Source organism: Wyeomyia smithii, chromosome 3 (genome assembly GCF_029784165.1).
Source record: "Wyeomyia smithii strain HCP4-BCI-WySm-NY-G18 chromosome 3, ASM2978416v1, whole genome shotgun sequence".
Lineage (NCBI taxonomy): Eukaryota > Metazoa > Arthropoda > Insecta > Diptera > Culicidae > Wyeomyia > Wyeomyia smithii.
The window spans coordinates 254,310,060-254,332,255 of NC_073696.1; the positions used below are offsets into that span (position 1 = coordinate 254,310,060).

Here is a 22,196-nt window from a genome sequence, read left to right on the forward strand (position 1 = left end):
GTGACTTGGCAAGGCTTATCGTGAATCATATAATTCACTCGCAAAAAACAAAATGTACTAAAATAAACCGTTTATTTATTTCCATGAAATTTATCAAAAATACATTCAAAATCTCTTAGGCTTTGGAAAGGTTTGATCCAGAAAAACTTATCGAGCATCAACGATGGATTTGTACAACCTCCACTCGTTAATTTCCTCGAAAAAATCCTCTGAACTGCTACAGTTGTCGTAGAGACCGTGAAAAAGTGGCCCATCGAAGCGAAGATATGCGTTCGCCTGCTCACGGTGTAAGCCGAGCCGTTCGAGGCCCGCCAGGAAATGTTTGTACACTTCCGTAAACACAAATGCGATTCGGAATGGTCGTGCCTTCAAACGGCTCGGATATGCAACTGCTGCTGGATCGTACGACTCGGATGAAACTCTGTGGCTAACGAGCAGGAAAAGATCCGCTTCGAAGAGCTTAAGAATTTTCTTCTCGATTAGGTAGTATAGGGTGGCAACGGTCACCCATAGCTTTTCAGGTACCGACTGGAAACGACGGAAACCAATTTATCCGATACAATCCAGGCAAACAGTTCCAGCTTGGTGTCTCGTGTGTCGGCCTGTACGAGTGGATCCTTGGACAGTAGGTCCACGAGCGAGGGTGGTACAATTTGTACTGGCCGTTTGACGGGTCGCTTTTCCTTGCTGTACGGAGCTCTGTGGTTGAGTTTAACGATTATTGTGAATCTGTGAATTCGCGAACATCGTGTTTGTCCCACAGTATGATACCGGCTTGCCGTTCAAACATTGGGAACAGTAGCTGGGCGTATTTGAACCCTTTGTCCTCGCTACGAAGATCTATGAAATAGGTGGTCAACTCGAAGGGTTTGTTCGTCCATAACTGATAGCCAAATTCGTGATTCTCAGATAATAACAGTGTAAGAGTTTCGTCTTGGTTGGAATTTGCGTTTGCGGCTAGTGAATCCTAAAAGAAAATGTTCAGTGAATGAGGATTATAAGTGCGCAGGTTATAATCAGTGATGGGTACCTTTTCTGGCTAATGAGCGATTTTGATAATTTTTAAGTTAGTTAGCTCTGACAATTAGGTCTTTGAAACGCTTTTCGCTTACTGGTAAAAATGTGCCATTCAAATAAAATGTCTTCGACTTTAATTGCTTTTTCTCTCCTTTTATTAGAGTACACAGAATTGTTACTTTGTGACGCTTTGCAGACTTTTTACTTCATTTGATAGATCTAGGTTTACCACAAAGTATCAGGCAATACTAACTTAAAATGAAATTTAATTTCGTTCAAACGGGCAAAAGATTGGTTAATGTACTTTCTGTGGACTATCACATTACATGAGTTTAAAAAATCCCAATCACAGCTAGCGATTAGCGTTTATGCATAAGCGACACATTTTTTTCAGCGATTAACGGCACCCAACACTGGTCGAAATACATACGGTATTATATGAATCAAGACTCTCCTGGAAACGACTCCTGAGTGTCGAACTGGTTGAGTTGAAAACTTGTCTAGTCAGATCTTCTACAGAGGCGTTTGGCCGGGAGCGTATGAATTTAGCCACAGTGCGAAACTTTTGCTTCGGGTGTCCTAGCCGCATATGGAACGGTCTAACTTCGTCGTAATTTATTATGTCGTTACCGGATAGCGTCGCTAGCAGAGGCAATTGATGAACACTCAATCCAAGATGTTGGAGCAAATTAGTTCTGTTGTACTCATATATTGTATATTTTTCCATGTCCGCATCGTTGGACACCCAGATGCGCCAGGGACCCTCGTAAATAAGAAAATCTGTGTCACCAGTAATGACCGCCATAGCTTGCTCCGAAGTTGCGTAGGCGGCCAGATCCAGGTCGCATTCGTTCTCGATGGACAGCTTGGAAGTGCCATGCTTTTGAGCTATTTCCTGCAGCGAATAGCGTGTATTGGATGAAATACTGTCGCGAAAGTTTCCGACTAGAGAGCTTATCCCGAAAACGTCGCTATCAACAGCATTCATAATATCGATGCATTTATTATACTTTTGCAATTGTCTTTCCTGCCAGGTATTGAACTTTACTTGCTGTATTGGACCATCATTGAAAAAGGTCAACTTCACACCGAGGTCGGCCATTTTTCCAAAAAAGCGATCCAACTGACCGTAAACTACTTCGTAACGGCCACCACACAGCAGCCCTGGAAGATCACTTTAGCTGAGCACACCGCAGAAAGATTTTAGATCGACCATTATTACCGGTTCTCCCTTATGTTTGCTTTTCGATAAAATTAAGCAGTTATTTTTTGACTATTCATGCGTGCAAAAAACCTGTTCCCTTACCGAATTTCATCCTCTATATTCACTTTATAGTAACCTTTGGGTACTTCTGTACGAATGAAAGTTTGCAAATGTCTAACCCCCATGGTTGCTCTGTGCGAACTGATCAACCAACTTTTTCCAACTAAATATCCAATCGAAAACCAAGCAAATAATATCCAATCGAAAACCAAGCAAATCAAGCGTGAGTTTTCAAATAGACGTATGTAACATCAGCAAGAATCTGAGAAAATCAGGGGGGATCTATCTGTCAAACATCGTGTAACCAACATATTCGGCAACATGGCGTTTGTTTTGGTTTTCGTTCTTTTTGTTAATGAAATTGATCGATGTGAAAAATTATAAAATCGGAACGTTTTTAAATCAAAACTCGTAAAACCGCGAAAAACTTTCATGAATGTGTTATGTAGTGAAGTAATATTTAATATTAATATAATTTTGTAGTATTAGTAATATCTCAACCTTTAGCAATAAGATACCTATTATTTTTCCTCTAATGTCTTTCCCGAACATTAACAAACATTTCAATGAAGAACAATTACATATCATAGCCTTGAATTTCGATTTAGAGGCAAATTGAGTTCAAATATTCATGATTTTTAGTGTTGTGAATAATATCTCAATTTTCAGTAATCAAAAATCTATTATTTTTACTCAAAAATCTTTCCTAAACATAAACAAACATTTTAATGGAGAAAATCATATATCATAGCTTTGAATTAAGATTTAGAGCAAATTGAGCCAAAATATTCATGACATTGCATGTTTTGCTTAGTTTTGTGAATAATATCTCTATTTTCAGTTATCAGATAACTATTATTTTTTCTCGAATGTCATTCCTGAATATCAACGAACATTTTATTGAAAAAATCACGTGTCGTCGCTTTAAATCAGAATTTTAGAGACAAATTTAGCCTAAAAAGTTATGGTTTTGCATTTTTCATGTGGTTTTGTGTAAAATATTTAAATTTCGAATAATCAGATACCTATTATTTTTCCCTCAAATATCTTTCCCAAACACAACGAACATTTTACTTTAGTAAAAATCACAGATCACTGCTTCGAGTTTTGATTTAGAGGCAAATTCAGCGTAAAAGTCATGATTTTACATGTTTCACATAGTTTTGTGAATAATATCTCGAGTTTTAGTAATCAGATACCTGTTATTTTTTCTCAAATGTCTTTCTTAAACATCAACGAACATTTTAATGAAAAAAAAATCACATGTCATCGCTTTGAATTTTGATTTGGAGACGAATTAAGTATAAAAAGTCATAATTTTGCATGTTTTACGTAGTTTCGTGAATAATATCTCAAGTTTTAGTGATCAGATACTGATTATTTTTCCTCAAATGTCTTTCCTGAACATTAACAAACATTTTAGTGAAAAAAGAATCATATGTCATCGCTTTGAATTTTGATTTAGAGGCAAATTTAGCACAGAAAGTCATAATTTTGCATGTTTTACGTAGTTTTGTGAATAATATCTCAAGTTTTAGTAACTAAATAACTATTTTATTTTGTCTCGAATGTCTTTCCTGAACATCAGCGAACATTTTCCTGTTAAAAAACCTACATGTCACCGCTAATTATTTTTGATTCAGAACGATTCAAAATGATGATGTTTACTGTACACCTCAGAGACTGAGTGAATAATATCAATAAGATCGAGCGTTACAGAATTCCATTTTTTTATAGTAGATTGTGCTTTTAAGGACAACACAAATAAATGATCGAAGATTTAATATTTTCTCGTTTTCCACTAAAATTAACGTCAAATGTTGCTTTAACCTGCATGTACACTGACTGTTTGCACTTATTTGCGCCGCATAGTGTTTGTACCTCTTCGTTTATGACGACAATTACGTATCTCTTAAATGTGCCATAATTTCAAACATACACGCAAAATTTTTCCTTGTTACTTAAAAAGCAATAATTAAAAATTCTGCCTTCTAGAGTAGATTTGTTTCTAGAAAAGTAATAATATTCTTTTCCAGTCAAGTAACAGCACATACTGTCATGTTTTTTGCATATGTTACGAGATCATGAGAATCACCGTTTCAACCACACGTAAAATTTTTCTTGTTCCTTTGAAGCAATAACAAAAAAAGATTCCCTTTTATAATGATTTCTTTACTTAAAAAGTAATAAAATGCATCTCCTGTCAACAAACAACAAATACAGTCGCATATTTTGCACATGTTACTAGTTTCTTTCATCTCCAATAGACCATTTTACGAACTGACAGGTGTCACGGATCCTGTTGATGATGATGTTGCTTTTACGCACGGGGATGGCATCGCTGTCAGCTACCATACATTTGACGCGTTACCAACATCACTGGCACTGGCACCCGAAAAATGGTCAATTTACCCTTATCTAATGTCGATTCGGGCAAACGGGTTAAACGTTGACTGCAATTATTGATAGCATATCAGACAGTTTTGAGCAATTTCTCAAGGTTTTTACATGGTATGTGATATTCTAAGTGATATTTAGTTTATTAATTGTGCCCCAAAACAAAGTGAAGCAAACTGTGACAGCAGAGAAAGTAGTTTTGGGATAAACGGTACAGAAATAGATGTTCGTAACGCTTGAAGGTTACCATAGCATTCCCTTGCCTCTACGTGCGTTATGTCAGCGGTTCCGAGCTTTTTGTCAAAATTTCATTCGTGAATTGAGTTCAGAAACGTCTCGTAAAATGGTCTATTCATCCGGTGTGCGGGTATTAGTTTGTTCGTCATACGCGTTTGGAATAGAGAGAAAATATGACAAGAGCTGCCAGGTACACTTTCTTCTTCCTCAGTTTCGGCAGTTTCGGACAGAGCTTAAAAAAACAAATGGTACAATTTTCAACCAAACAAAAAATATTAGTAAGTTGGCAGCCCTTCCACCAATAGCTACCATATAGTTTGACAGCTCTTGGTTGCTTATTACTAACGAAAACAACACGGTGCCATTTTTATACATGTTTTCAACCGTTTGAGCTTGAAGTTGTAGGGATTTCTCTAATTTCTTTGTGAGTGATTTAGAAATTCAAGTATACCACCTTAGTTCGTAACTAATATGTAATGAAAAGACGTGATAACAACGGGGAAACAAATATCTTATTTATTAGATAAAGTTAAGATTTGTCTTCGGATGGTGGTGGGGCACATTCGGACATCGTTCATGGGGCACATTTGGACACTTACCAAATTTGTGTTTAATTGTTGTTTTTTCTTAAATATCGATTTAGACTGATTCTCAGTCCTAAAAATGGTTCGGAACTACAAAAGGAAAACTGATAGAGTAAGCATCAACAAAGATGGGCTGGGAAGAGTTTCTAACGGAACAATGTCTTTGAGACACGCTTCGGATACCTGCAGAATTAAAAAAAGTACCTTGGTCTGTAGTCTGAAAAATTAAAGAAACTAAAAAACGGAAAAATCAGAGAGCTTCTCGTCTTAAAACTCAGATCAACAAGTATTTACGAACGTGGAAGAAACATTTCTAGAGAAATATTTGATCGTAAGTTCCCATATGAATTATGGATTGACGTACCGTATAGCAAGGCGATTGGAAAATTGTTTCTCAATGTTCTGGAACACTTGATTAAGGTTCCAGAAAACAGCGTAAGTGAACCAATTTGCTGTTGTTTGACAATCACGAATACCATTGCACTTTGAACCTATCAAATATTGCCGAGAAAATAGCATAGTTCTTGTATCCTTTCCTTATCATAGCCAGTTTGCTCGGTTTTTATTTTATGAATTAAATTAGGATTAAAAAGATGAGTTTCGAGATTGGTGAAGCATCTGATCTCAGTCTCTGCTTATATGGAAGAAAGAGTTGAAAAATACGGAATTTTCATTAACCCAGAAAAGTTTTTCAACACTGTCCGAATGTGCCCCAGGACTGTCCGAAACTACCCCACACACGGGGCACATTCAGACAAAAAAGCAATTTTGAAAAATTCAAATGAATCAACCGAAATCACATCAACGCATTTTACTAACACGCTTATATGATACATCGATGTCCAAGTAACAGCCAGGATGAATTCAGATTTTTTTAAAAGTTAACAAAAAATATTAAAAATCAAAATAGAAAAAGTGTCCGAAACTGCCCCCTTCTCCCTTATATTCGACTGCAACAACGCATACAACCGCGAAGCTTTCTTTTATTTTATTACTTTTAGTTTGTTGCCTTTTTTGTCTAATGCGCGGTATTTCTAAATAGACAATTGTTGGCATCGTCTCGATTAAAGAAATGTCCATATTGGGTGGTATTTGATCATTTCCGGAAACCGATCTTGGATGTCAAATGTCGCCAAACAGGGTTTGAAATGTTGATTTCAAAATGGCGACTGGATTTGATTTTTGGTCTCGGAACTATTATGGTTTAAGAAATATTTATATTGGGTGGTATTGAGCCATTTAAGAATGTTCTTCAGAAACCGAAAAATGTCATTTTGACAATTAGGGTTGATTTCTGGGCTCAAGATAATACACATGTTTGCCTTCTTTTCAGCTCTAAAGCTTGATCCATTTAATATTTGGTCGTACAAAATGGGACATATCTTCGTCGAAAAACCTCGTAGAAAAAATCTTGAGATATCATTTTGCAGCAAATTTAGTGATCTTCAGAGGAAAAATACAGAAAAACTTATTCGTCTGAGTTTTGGATGAATTCACGCACTTTGCGTTATAGACCGCCCATAAATTTTTGCACAGTGGAACTGTCAACTTGATCCGCCATTGTCTTCCATCATCTATGTGAATCAGCTGTTTTTTATCGTTCTGTCACTTTTTTTCAACTTGCTCTTTATCCTCACCCACTTGGACAAAAATCTGGGTAATTATGTGGGTTGATAGCTTTTTCGATGATATCGATTCCATCCTCCTGGTACTAATCCATGACTTCCCGGTTGTGGTGGCAGCTGGCCAAGTCAGGCCAGAACTTCACCGGACCGTCATGTAAATGGATGAACGGCAAAATCCGGTTCTGGAGATACTGTTCTTTGTACACCTGGCCATTCATGGTTGATCCGATGAACTGTGGTTTTTACCAGAGCTGCAGATCCCATGCCACACCATTAGCTTCCGAGCGAACTTGTCAGCAAACACGAATTTACGGTGCCGAAAAGTTACTGAGAACTTCTTAGCCAAATCGCGCAGGGTGATCTCAGGGTAAGTCCGAACTGCTCTACAGAATACCAATCGCAATTGCTTGTCAATATATCCACTTCTGCGGTTGCTATGATCAGCGCAATCCAGCGTTAGAGTTTTATTGAATCGTTTAAGTACGCTGTTATCGGTTGATTTGGGGAATAAAACTTTTATCACTATGTACACAAACCTTCCTCATCACTGCGCTGTCATTGGTTTCTCGTAACCGCCACTAAAGGCGCCACAGTAAATAGAAAGCTGCGACCAAATATTAAGTGGATCTAACTTCACTTGATCGACATCTGATTTTAAAACAAGTCCAGACATTTTTCAATAGTTCAATACTTCTTTTCATAACATTACAATTTTGTTGCATGTTGATAGAGGTGTAACTAATTTCATTCCACTCGTATGTTGCAGAAACGAAGGAAATCCATTGGAAACCAATATCATAAGAACACCCTTTAGGCTCGAAAACCCTTAATTAAATTACCAAGATGATCGGATTAAAAGATTTCTAGTTTGCAGTACAAAAAATTCACTCCCCCTCTTTGCCCACGATAGTGAAATATAGCAAAACCAATATTGTAGAAACGTGTCCGATACGCTCAATTTTTTAGTTACAAATCAGCTATCTCTAAAGGTTAACGATAATACCACGTAGACACCCTTTTTTCACTTATAATTTATTTTAGTCACCAAGTCAAGTTTTATTATTGTTGTTACAGAAAAACAATGCATTCATAATCGTTTTAAATCAAGAGAAGTGTACCTATTTGTCAAAACTGAAAAACGGTTGAAGCTGCTGTGATTTTTTTTTCAATCAATAGTTTTATTTAACACGACTTAATAATTCACGGAAAGTTTGCGATTTGTCAGCAATTAGCCAATGGTAACAAATTTTTGGACCCATACTAACTAAATAATCAAAATATGACCACGCGGTTCAGAAACGGCTCCAAATTGCGTCCACCAGGATTTTGCCCAGCGGGTTTTTTTTCTTTATCGTTTTGTTACATAATGTTACTGAAATTTCCAAAATATTTGGGATTTCTGTTATTTTTTACCTTTTTTGACAGATTTGACAATTTTGGTATGCTGCTGATCAACATGTTAGTTAATTTTGACCAAGCTTTTTGTGAAAAAGTCCTTGTTTATCAATAAACGTAGGAAACACGAACCAGACCGATGTCATGGCAACAGTTTCCTGAAGCCGCCGCCGATGATGATGGCGCTACTGGCATATATCAAGATGGCTTGACAATGTAATTTTTTTTAATTTTTTTATCACCAATATTTAGTGGTTAATTTGTGAGTTCGAAATCCAATTTGTGGTAATTTGTGGTTAAGTGGTTTCCGAGAAATTTTCAAAAAACTGAGTCAAGCCATCTTGAAACATGATTTTTCTTTAAATGAATCGGACAACGATGATATATAGATCAATCGAAAGCTCTTAATTTGTGGTTCACGAAAATGTTAATTTTAACGTCATAACTATCAGCGTTTGTACAGAAATTTGTGTTTTATTGTTCATGTAGTTCTACGTTTTATTTATTTGTTGATGACACTGCTGGCCGCTAATGGCGTTGGCTGTTTGCGGTGTTTGTCATTGCTATACTGAGCGTGCGTTTGGGGAATATGGTAAATATCGAGATTCGGGGAACTTAGCCAACTCACTTGCTCTACTACAGGTAGCCCAATAGGCGCAGAATTGTATCAAAGAGTAACTCTGATAATAACTTGATGTTTACATTTATATAGCCTATGTGGCTTCATTAATGTTATTGAACAGATGAAGAAATACGCTCGTATAATTTGTGTTCGCAAAACGGGCAGCGAAACAAATCGAAGAATTTGCAAGAAAAATGATGTAGCAAAATATTTTCATTTTGAATTTTCAATTTGTTGCTCACAGATTATATAATGCCTCGTGGAACCTACGTAGGTTGAAAAAAGGCTTTTGAACGTAGTGTTATTTACCTAGATTATTGATTCTGTGCATCAAGTTAATTTTAAGTTAACTTAAATTAGTTGAAGTTCATTCACTTAACTAATCTCATTTAATCTTTGTTGAACTGAAACTCTGTTTTAAGCATGAGGCAGGTATTCGTCGAAATATGTCATGAACAACATTTTTCAAACGGGTCGCAAATGTCAATCCGGACGTTACCGGATGAGATATTTGCGAGGATGTGATGTTACGAACTTCCATTCCTCCGATGATTATATGATCGGATTCCGCGAAATTTGATAACTCTTTCAATATAGAAAACGCTCGAAAATACGTAAAAATCACTAATTTCGAAAACTTCTCAAGAGTAGCTACAATTTTTAATATCGGAATTTTTATCAACCGGTTTATTAGCATTGAACATAAAGAATTCATTTGGTGCATAATATTGATCAATTGTCTTTTTTTTTTGACGCCCGGCACAACTTGGTTCCATTCTCAAAAAATGCTTGAAAATTTGTCAATGTTTACAGCGCTCTCAGCATATGATAAAACCGTTTAACGTTAATCGAGTGATGGTATATTGTGAAGCATTTATTTAAGCTGCAGAAAAAATATAGCGGCACCAAAAAGCGACATAAATTTTTTTTCTTATTTTGGCCAGATTTTTGTTCTAGGTACTCCTCTGTGCGACCCTGCCACTAGTAGCTTAACAGACACGCGGACAGCAGATATCTTCTTTATTACTTTGCTCATAAGTTAGCACATATGCATGAAAAAATAACAGAAGAGCAACATTAAGTTGGATCCCGACAACTTATTTGAACATTTGTTTGAATATTTCTGAAACATTTCTCCGAGTCTAGGTGATGAAAAAGTGATAATTATTGTTTGCCATTCCTACTGGTTCTGCAAAATAATCCGTCGAATTTGGATTGCTTTCCTTTGAAAGTACATTTTCGTTACCGGTATCCTTTTTGACAACGAATTTACACATATCCATTCTGCGCCTGTTAAGCTACCTGTAATGCAAGTGTGTTGGCTAAGTTCCTAAGAATCACGATATTTAGCATATTCCCCAAACGCACGCTCAGTATAGCAGTGACAAACACCGCAAACAGCCAACGCCACTAGCGGACAGCAGCGTCATCAACAAATAAACAAAACGTAGAACTACGTGAACAATAAAACACAAATTTCTGTACAAACACTAGTAATTATGACGTTAAAATTACATTTTCGTGAACCACAAATTAAGAGCTTTCGATTGATGTATATATCATCGTTGTCCGATTCATTTAAAGAAAAATCATGTTTCAAGATAGCTTGACTCAGTTTTTTGAAAATTTCTCGGAAACCACTTAACCACAAATTACCACAAATTGGATTTCGAACTCACAAATTAACCACTAAATATTGGTGATAAAAGAATTAAAAAAAATTACTTTGTCAAGCCATCTTGATATATGCGCGCTACTGTTGGAAATATGGTCTTAAGCTCCGTTCATTGTGCCGCATGTGTTACTGTACAGATTTTTTGCGTGCTTCTAACTATATTGAATGTAGGGCTATCCGGAACATGTTGAAACATGTTTGAACGTGACAATTTATGTCCTGCACAAAATCCATGAAACGTTTAAAACAAAACAATCGTTTTTCGCTTTCTGCAGTTCTTTACACAACTTGCCTGAACCGATTTCAATCGAACTTGGCATAATTGTTCTTTTTTCGAACGAGGTGGTCATAGAAATATTGGGAGGAGGGAGGGGCAACCCCCAAAGGAGGAGGGGAGCCTTTTGAATGAATACGATAATTTTCAGGCCTTTGGTCTCAGCTGGAGGCCGCAAATTGATTTCCAGAGACCGAAACATGATGTCGAAAACGGATAGGGGCAACTATCAAAGAGGAAGGGGTAAGGATGTAAATTATCACTCGCGTTAATTTTTTTCGCAAGTCGATAGCTCATTTGATAAACACATTTTCGAACAACTTTGTATGACAAACTTGAAGTCCTCAAGTACTACTACTTCTTCGAAGAGAGTATTGCTCGTACTCAAACACTGTAGCCGTGAGAGCAGATTTAAGAAAATTATCGAGATAATTCGCCAGAATGTCCTCTCACAGCTCGGGTGTTTGTTTACGATAAATACTCTCTTTGACGATGTTGTAGTACTATTTGAGGACTTTGAAGTCGACATACAAAGTTGTTCAGAACTGTGCTTATTAGATGAGCTATCGGCTTGCGAAAAAAATGAACGCAAGTGATAATTTTCATCCTTGGTAAGGGAATCCTAATTGATAAGAAAGTCAGGTCTTTCAGTGCATTATGGGAACTTTTTGAATGAGTACCATAACTTTTAATGCCCTCGGTCGGCCATGGTCAGAAGTTGATGTCTAGGGCCAGGAATATGATGTCCGATGTTTTATCTAAAACAAAAAATGACGACTTTCCATTTCTGGGAAACTGTATGAAACTCTGGAAAACGTTTACAAACCTCTCAACATTGGTACTTTCGGAACCAGGATGACCCTTAGAAACCCGAAATACAAGTCCAACGACATTTTTCAAATTCAAAATGGCGACTTTCAGCTTCAGAATTTTGCGAAAACGAATATATGCTCTGCAATATGTATATTTTCGGTATCGAGATGACGTCCAGAACCCAAATATTCATGTTCGGCACCAATTTTTAAATCCCACATGACAACTTACATTTTCTGGAAAGCTTGCCAAAATAGAGAAAAGGCTTGGAAGTTATTTTGAAATCAATTTCGTGATTTCTGCTTTTTTCCAAGCTGGGTCAAACTGAGTAAAATGCTTAAATAATGTAGATATTTCTAGAAAGAGGATTTTGTTCATAAAACGACAGCGGGTGTCCAACGCTATTTTCAATTTCAAGATGGCGACCTCTGGTATCTGAAACGCTGTGAAAAGCAAAAAAAAATATTCAACATTTCCTGATATTAGGTTCATAGATCAGAGTTGACTCCCCAAAATCGAAAATAGGTGTCCGAATGTCTGGTATGGTGAGGGTTGTTTTCCTGCATTGGATGTGATTTAAAACTTGAGGAAAATGTGAAGATAGATAGATAGAATTAAGATCGCCGTGTTTTTCCACGATCATTTATATGTCGTTTGCTCGAGAGTCGGCTCACATGCAAATTTATTCATTTTAGCTCCTGATGGAAAAACGAAAATGTGGTATATGAACAAGTTTGTAACTGAAATAGAGAGAAATTTTTGAATCGATAGGTGGTAAAAGATATATATAAATATAGAAAATTATAGAAAAAGCAAAAATTTTTCCACTAGCAAGGCCGGGCACAATCAGCTAGTCATCGATGATTGAAGGAGTTGTGAATAACTCAATACAAATCGCTCTCGAAGAAACGAAACTTTTTTATATAATCAGCATTAAAAGCAATTTAGTCAGGCACCTGTTTAGTATAAGCAATGCTCCAGAATATAAAACACCCCCCCCAATCCCAAAAAAAAAGAGCTGTAAACATACCATTAAACTTCCCATTAGGATGTAAATGTTGCAAAATAGCTGCTATCGAATCCGGTGACAAATTCGAAAAACATCGGCCCGAAGGTAGTAGGTGGGGCGGACGGTACACTTCCAATCCATTTGCTGCGATGAAGTAATATTAATTTGTGTTCTGCGGTCCCTTCGCGTCACAGCTTCCGCTTTTTCTCCCGCCAAACTGGGTGGAGTAGATCGCTTTATCCCGGTTGTGGGAGAAAGACTCCGCAACAAGTAACGCGACGCTAAATTGGCCTTTATCGGCAGATTGGCGACAAATTTCACCCACCGAGACGGCACACTATTGCAGCGATCAGCACCCTCGGTCCCTTCTCGATTCAAGTGAAAGAAGGAAAGCCGAAAACAATATTAATTCATCTATTGGGGGATGTGAATCTTTTGACGCTAATACTACTTTTATAAACTAAGTGAAATGTGGCGACATCATATTTAATGTTCTCTACAAAGGTAAAAAAATTATTGATAACCAATTAAAAATTTGGTATTCTAGACGATTCCTAGTGAAATCATAACTTTTCCATTGTTGAGGAACGAAACAAATGGAGCGCACAATTGAACGTCTGATTGCCGGCCCGAGACGATCGGGCGGGTTGCAACTTTCTGATAGCGAATTTCAATTTCCTCTTTGTTCAAGTTGCGGTCTAGTAGAGTCGGCTTTTTTTTCTGAGAAAGCGACCCGAGAGAGCGGAAGAGACAGAAAACATCTAGCAGGAGGAGGGTGTTTATTGTTTACAAAGTAGTTTGCGCGGCGATAACGACAACACTCGAGTGGCAGCGATATGTTGGTAATGACAATCGACTCTCCTCCACTTACAGTGCGGATTGGTTTCATAATAAAATCTGTTAAGAAACTTTGATATCGTCTTTGCCGTATTGGCTTGGATATGGCCGACTCACTGGGGGCAGTTGGGACAAAATGATTTGATGTTTACGCTACTATAACTTTTATGACTGCGGCACAAAGCAATGTGGAATTAATAGGGTGCGTAATTAGTGTTGCTTTCATCTACTCTTTTTTCCATGGACATCATAAAATCGTAAGCATTTACTACTTGATTTGTGTTTGAGGACAATTACTATTGTTGTACTGTTTGCCACGATTGTTGATCTTTTATGTGAGTTGTCGTAAAAAGTATTTTCCCGTGTAACCTGTGGCATTGAAAGCAACCATTCAATAAAGGGGAGGACGTACTGACCTTCATACAAATGACCAAAAAATGACACTCTTACAAATGAAATTGATAAATTTTCTAACTTTCAACACTATGTCGACTTGGAATTATTCGAATTAATTGTTTGATTTGATGCTCTTTACTGCTGTCAGTTCTAGATATTTTTATATCTATAATTCTGCATTTCGATATTTATATTTATTTACATCAATAAACTTCACGAAATTACAACTTTTGTTTCTCAATCTAGTTTCCGAACAACATTTATGCATTTCGAGCTAGTTTTTGCACTGAAAAACCTGCATTATTGGTATCATTTTTCACTTGCTCTTCCTGAACCTCTGCATTGTGTCATCTTCGAATAATTCGGATTTCATATAGTATCATATTTGGCATATTTGGTATGTAAATTTTAGGTAATTTTTGTGTCCTTTGGTGTCATTTCTGATATATTTCCGTACCACTTCTATGTTATTTTTGTGTAATTTTTGCACCATTTTTTTCAGTTTCTGGGACATGTTTGTGCAATTGTTTAGGCGTTTTGGTTTCTTTTGGTGTTGTTGATCATATTGACAATTTTTTGTACATTTTGCATCAGTTTCATGATATTCCATTTTTTTTGCGTCAATTTCAGATTTTTGACATTTTGTGATTTTTATCATTTTCAACCGGAAATGCACTCTTTGGGCTATATAACATAAAAGTCTGCCTTCGGTAGTCTCTTCGCGTCTTGCGAAACTGGAGAAATGACATTACTTAAAAAAGGCGGAGCTACTTACAACATAAGCCTAAAACAAATTTCGCGTAGCGATAATGTTAATGATGTTAGTGAATGATTTTTATCAAATTGCAGCTATGGTCAAAATAAGCAACAAATACGTAGTACTTTAACGTTCACTACATCTCGTTAATACTTGCATAAATGGTGGTATATACAAAACTGATTGGGTTTTTAACAAAAGTAAGCCGTGTTCTGTTGAAAATGCTAATTTCGTTCCAGAGAATGTGTTATACTTCGTTGAAAATGTTGGAACGATCTTAAGGAAGACGGTCACTTCGACTCCACAGTAGTATTCCGGACCCTACACTCATGTAAACGTCAGCACGAGTAAAATTTCGTTGTCCCTTAGTCACAACAACTGCAATACCCAAGTAACACACGTTGTTATAGAGCAGTTGAGATAACACCTCTAATACAACCTGCAGTTATAGATTTCAGTTGACATTACCTTTTCCATGACATCTCTATCACCAGAAAAGCGCAAAAATTAAAGGCTACTAGAATAAATACTGGTACTTTATGAAGTATTATAAAACTTCATGAAAGCAAGTCAACTTGTTAGACCGAAGCTGTGAAATACATCTCGAGTACCAATATGGTAGAAATACGTTGAAAATAGGTTATTTTTAAGTTGTAATTGCTAACTAATCAAAACATCGTTGACGCAAGCATAAAACTTCAAAATAAAAATATCGCAGAACGACACTGATTAATATCAGGAACAGTAATGGAAAAAATAGTGATTATGGCGTTTCGAATAATCAAATAAGAAACAATAATAAATCAACCATTTGATGCTTTTGATGCAAAGTCTTACGTGCGCGTCAAATTTCATGGTGAACCATTACGTTTGACTTCTGAAAAAAATATGCGCCATTCGTTGGATACCGTTTTCTATTTGTCAATCAGTGGAAAATAGATTATGCATTACAGAATGTTCACTGATTTATTTCATTGCGAAGAGTCAGTTTACCCCACCACCGCATGGGCTTAGTTCGTAAACAACTGTCTGGCATCTCTTTCTTACATGCGTAGTAAACCGCAATGTCGTTTTTTTTTCTTGGGTAGATCTGCACTGACATAGTGTAATGAAGAAATTCGCGCATTCGTGGGTCAGAATTCGCCATATCGAAGCGCATGAGCAAATGCGTTGCTATGACAACATTTACTCAGTGCAGGCGCAAATGTATTGTTACGCGCAGTGCAACCAGTTCGATGATCGTTTTTGTCAGTGGCACATTCAATCAATTATAAATTGATGATGAAAAGCTATGTTCAACCTTTTAAAATCAATTGTTTCTGTCGCTTGAATATTAAAATTGTTTTCGTATAGTTTCAACGTTATCTAGACATATAATAATTCCAAACTAGAAAACGTTGTTAGATATACGGTAACAAAAATTAGAGTGATATTGGTTGCACTGTAAGCGTTTTGTTTACCTTTTCATGGCGCATTTTGACCCACCTCGAATAGGTTTATTAAAATCGTTTTAATAAATTCATTAACAATTTGATCAAGTAGTTTTACGTTGGTTTTCGAATACCAATGATAGGAAAAGTACTTTACAGGTACGTAGTATTGTTATTAGGCGTATAATATTGAACGCGCGCGGCTGCCCCGGCTGGGCATTTTATACACAGTTTTTCTAATACATAGTAAAAACATCTGTTGGTTGGTTGGCAAATGGCTGGACACGTGTAACTTGAGACCCTAATGCGGCCATTCACCTCTGTCCTCTGCCGACCGGAATACGAGTAACCTTAGCGGAGATCGGGTAATCAACCCCCGGTGGAAACTATGGTCGTATGCTGACTGGGAAGGGGGAGAAAGGGAATTCCGTGCAGTAGATCCTATTGCACGCACTTCTTTCAAGTATCACATCTACTACAGTGGCGGCAAAGCAGCGGAACGGGGCGTCGGTTTCTTAGTGCTGGGAAATCAGAAAACAGGAGTCATCCGGTGGAGGCCCGTAGATGACCGTATATGCGTGTTGAGGATTAAGGGCAAATTCTTCAACTACAGTTTAATCAACACTTACGCACCGACAAACGACAAATCCGATGAAGTCAAAGATGAGTTCTATGACAAGCTTGAGCGAATCTCTGACGAGTGCCCAAAACACGACGTAAAAGTCGTCATCGGAGACGCAAACGCACAGGTTGGGAGGAAGGAACTGTTCCGTCTGGTCATTGGAAGGCATAGCCTCCACTCGTCAACCAATGAAAACGGCCTGAGGCTGATAAACTTTGCCGCGGCCAGAGGAATGGCCATATGTAGCTCCTATTTTCCGCGTTTGAATATTCTGAAACACACCTGGAGGCATCCAAATGAAGAAGCCTGCTCCCAGATCGATCACGTACTGATTGACGGTCGGCACTTTTCGGATGTTACTGATGTTAGGTCTTTTCGGGGACCAAACATTGACTCTGACCATTATCTCGTCGTTTGTAAGATCCAAAACGTTTGTCGAACGTGCTGAAATCTCGCACAGAGAGGACGAGCTCAAAATGAAACCATCGCCAAGTCTAGTGGTGATTATTTAGTGAAAAACACGGAATCCACATTTCTACTAATTATTGCCGCTCTGTTAACAACTTGAAATATAGCATTTCTTATGTAAAATTAGTCAACAATTCGATTGGCGATGGTTTCATTTAGGGCAGGGCACGAGAAATGGTCTATTTTGCCCCATTTCGCCCTATATTCGTGTATTTTTGGAAATAAATACCCTTCCACGTGCCCTGCACAGAATGAAAATATCACCAATCGATTTATCGACCAATTTCACATAAGAAATGCTATATTTCAGGTTGCCAGCCCAGCGGCTTCTAATTAGTGGGAATTTGGGTTCATTTTTTCCCAGTGTGCAATGCATTTGCGCATGCGCTTTGTTATGGCGAATTCTGATCCACGAATGCGCGAATTTCTTTATTGCACTGGGTCAGTGCAGATCTACCCAAGAAAAAAAAAACACGACATTGCGATTTACTACGCATGTAAGAAAGAGCTGCCAGATAGTTGTTTACGAATTAAGCTCATGCGGTGATGGGGTAAAGTGACTCTTCGCAATGAAATAAATCAGCGAACATTCTGTAATGCATAATCTGTTTTCCACTTATTGACAAATAGAGAACGGTATCTAATGAATGGCGCATGATTTTTTTCAGAAGTAAAACACAATGTTTCACCATGAAATTTGACGCGCACGTAGAACTTTGTATTACAACCATCGAAACGTTGATCTAATATTGTTTCTTATTTGTCGGTGATTATTCGAAACGCCATAATCACTATTTTTTATTGTTCCTAAGCGCCGTTCAGCAATCTTTTTATTTTTAAGTTTTATACTTGCGTCAACGATGTTTTGATTACTTTTCCTTTTTTATTGGCTTTTTTCGGTGAGAAAATTAAAAAACAGCTATCATTTGCGTAACGCGTTTCGGTCTACTTTGCTTCGACCATCATCAGACGCTAATTGCTGTGTGCAACCTGTCGGTCAAGTCTGAAAAACTATATCAGTATAGTTTTCAGACTTGACCGACAGGTTGCACACAGCAATTAGCGTCTGATGATGGTCGAAGCAAAGTAGACCGAAACGCGTTACGCAAATGATAGCTGTTTTTTAATTTTCTCACCGAAAAAAGCCAATAAAAAAGGAAAAGTAAATACTCACGGTGATCAACCCAACCAATAAAGATGTTTTAATTAGTTAGCAATTACAACTTGAAAATAACCTGTTTTGAACGTTTTCTTGTGGTATTGGTACTCGAGATGAATTTGTAGCTTCAGTCTAACAAATTGGCTTGCTTTCATGAAGTTTTATAATCTATCTATACATATAAAAATGCAGCTCTGTCTGTCTGTCTGTTCCATATATGCTTGGAAACAACTGAACCGATCGGCGTGAAATTTTGTATATAGGGGTTTTGGGGGCCGAGAAAGGTGACTAAGGTAATTCGAGACCCCTCCCTCTTCTGGAAGGGAGGGATCCCATACACACATTTATGCTCATCTCGAAAGCAAACCAAGCAAATGGAACCAAATATGGCATGTGGATGTTTTTAGGGATGACAAATATATCCATAATGGTTTGACACCCCTCCCTCTTCTGGAAGGGAGGGGTCCCATACAAATGAAATACAAATTCATGCACATCTCGGAAACTAACCAAGTAAATGGAACCAAATTGGGCAGGTGGATGTTTTGAGGGGTATCAAATATATCTATAACAAATTGACGCTCCTCCCCCTTTTAAAAGGGAGGGGTCCCATACAAAAGAAACACAAATTTCGCACAGCTCGAGAACCAATCCACCAAATAGAACCAAATTTGGCATGTAAATGTTTTTAAAGGTAACAAACATGTTCATAATGTTTCGACACCCCTCCTTCTTCTGAAAGGAGGGTTTCCACACAAATTTCTGCACATCTCGAGAAATAATCAAGCAAATGGAACCAAATTTGATATGTTGAGGTTTCTGAGAGCAAGAAAATTTTTTGACTCCAGACGCCATTGTTAAATTTAAGATGGAAACTTCCGGTTTCTATCCGTAAAATGTCTTCAAATATCATTTTCAAATCCAAGATGGTGACTTCCGGTTTCTGAAAAACAGCGGGATATGACCAAATACCACCCAATATGGATATTTCCGAAATCTTGATGATACACTGAAACCACAAATCGACCTTCGACAACATTTTGAGTTGTAAAATGGCGACTTCCGGTGACTGGAAAACTGCCGAAAATGACCAAATACCACCTAATATGGGTGTTTTTCAACCAGAATGACGTTCAGAGCAGGCTTCGAAATGGTCACGGTAGAACCACTTTTCACTGCGATAATCGTCTTCTTCTTTCTCTGACGCTACCAAGGCTCGCTGTCCGAATACATTCTTAAACAAACATGTCAAATAAATATTGCCATCACGACGTTATTTTCCTCAAACGTATTTTGACATTTTTTCTAGTAATGAGAATTACGCACTTTTAGTGCGTGTATTCTGGAAATTATTTATATCATTGATCTTGTAATAACATTTCTCAACATAAATGAACGAAGTAGACAGAAATAGGCTGAAATAACATCACTAAACGATTGACAGTGTGCATCTCTTTGATACGCGAGTGTAGTTTGACTATCCTGTTCTTTCTGTCAGCTGAGCGGCGATGGTTTGGTTGTTTTACATTTACGAGCGAAAGCCGACTGTGACGCACGCTAAGGAAGCGAGGTCAAATGAAAATGGTGACCGTTTACAAGCCTGGTTCAGAGGCCAGAAATTGTCTCCAAATGCCATTTTGAAATCCAAGATGGCGACTTATGGTTTCTGAAAAACAGCGAGATATGACCAAATACCACCTAATATGGGTATTTGCGAAATCGTGATAATGCATTGAAACCACAAATCGACCTCAGACAACATTTTGAGTTGTGGAATGGCAACTTTTGGTGACTGGAAAACTGCCGAAAAGGACCCAAAAATAACCAAATATGGGTGTTACTTTAACCAGAATGATGCTCAGGGGCCATAAATTGTCACAAAATGTCATTTTGAAATACAAGATGGCGACTTACGGTTTTTGGAAAATAACCGAAAATGACCAAAGACCACCCAATATGAGTGTTTCTTTAACCAGAATGACGCTCAGAGACCAGAAATTGTCCCCAAATACAATTTTGAAATCCAAGATGGCGACTGCCACTCTCTGAAAAACAGCCAAAAATGGCCGTTTTCCATCCAATATGAGATGCTTCGATACCAGAATGATACACAGGAGCTAGAATCGACCACAGACACCATTTTGAATTCTAAGATGGTGACTTCCGTGTTCTGGAACACAGCCGAATATCACTATATAATACTTATTATGGGTGTTCCTTGAACCAGAATGACGCTCAGCGGCTAGAAATTTTCTCCAAATGCCATTTTAAAATCCAGGATGGTGACTTCCGGTTTCTGAAAAATACCCAAGTAACACACAAAACATGTTAGAAAATAAGTAACAACAAAAGTAGTCATATAAATGTACTACAAGCGCAATTGAAAACTTGTGTTATTATATTGTGTTTGAAGTTGCTTTTCATCAGTAATACAACCGCATTTCGAAAACAAGCTCGTTTTTTCTGGTTTTGGAGATGTTTTTAATAACATGAGTGCAAGAATGACAATCACTATCACTTGGTCTTTTCATAAGACGTTACACCATCTAATAACAACACTACGTACCTGTAAAATGCTTTTCCTTAGTACAATAGTCGTAGCATTCAACACCCAACTCAAAATTACTTGATCAAATTAATATTTAAATTATATGAACGATTTCTATATTTATTCGAAGCTGGTCGAAACGCGCCATCCAAAGATAAACACAACGCTTGTAGTGTAACCAATATCAATTCAGTTTTTTTGTTATTGTATATCTAACAAAGTTTTCTAGTTTTGTTAGATTTTATATCCAGAATACTTAGAAACTATGCGAAAACAATTTCAATATTCAAGGGAAAGAAACAACTCTTTTTGAAAAGTTGAATATTATTTTTGTCATCATTTTATAATCAATTAAAACTGCCACTGATAAAAGCAATTGTCGATCTAGTTGCACTGCGCAGACACAACACATTTGCGCATGCGCTTGTTAACAGTTGTCATAGCAACAGATTCGCGAATTGCCGTATTAGAACTCGAGATGTATTTTGCCACTTAATTATATCAAGTTGGCTTGCTTTCATGCAGTTATCGGTACTTGTTCTACTAGCCTTCATGTTTTGCGCTTTTCTGGTGATATTGATGTCATGGAATAGGTAACGTCAACTATTCTATACCAAGGTGTGTTACTTGGGTAGCCTAAAGTGACCAATTACCACCCAATATGAGCGTTTCTTTAACCAGAATGATGCATAAAGCTAAAAAGAGAGGTGGTGTACTAAAGGCAGAAAACGAGGATGTTGTCATTCCGATAAAATCATAATTTCAAACGATATAAACAAATCGCAAGAAATCAATGAATTTGGAATGTTGAAAATTATTATATTAAACACAAAAATAGGCGGGACGAAGTTTGCCGGGTCAGCTAGTACTTCATATAGTACCAGTACTTATTCTAGTAGCCTTTAATTTTTGCGCTTTTCTGGTGATAGAGATGTCATGGAAAAGGTGATGTCAACTGAAATTTAAAACTGACGGTTGTATTAGAGGAGTTATCCCAACTGTTCTATAACAACGTGTGTTACTTGGGTTGTTATGAGACCATGTGATCTTAAGTTTTGTTGCATACC

At 37.3% G+C, this 22,196-nt stretch overlaps 1 protein-coding gene and 1 pseudogene across 1 annotated transcript in view; one reads left to right on the top strand and one right to left on the bottom strand.

Annotated features, from left to right (window-relative positions):
- Positions 1-22,196, top strand: part of LOC129729790 (adenylate cyclase type 6) — a 358,700-nt gene that overhangs the window by 72,641 nt on the left and 263,863 nt on the right. The window lies entirely within an intron of this gene.
- On the bottom strand, positions 14-2,406 carry LOC129729200 (uncharacterized; annotated as a pseudogene).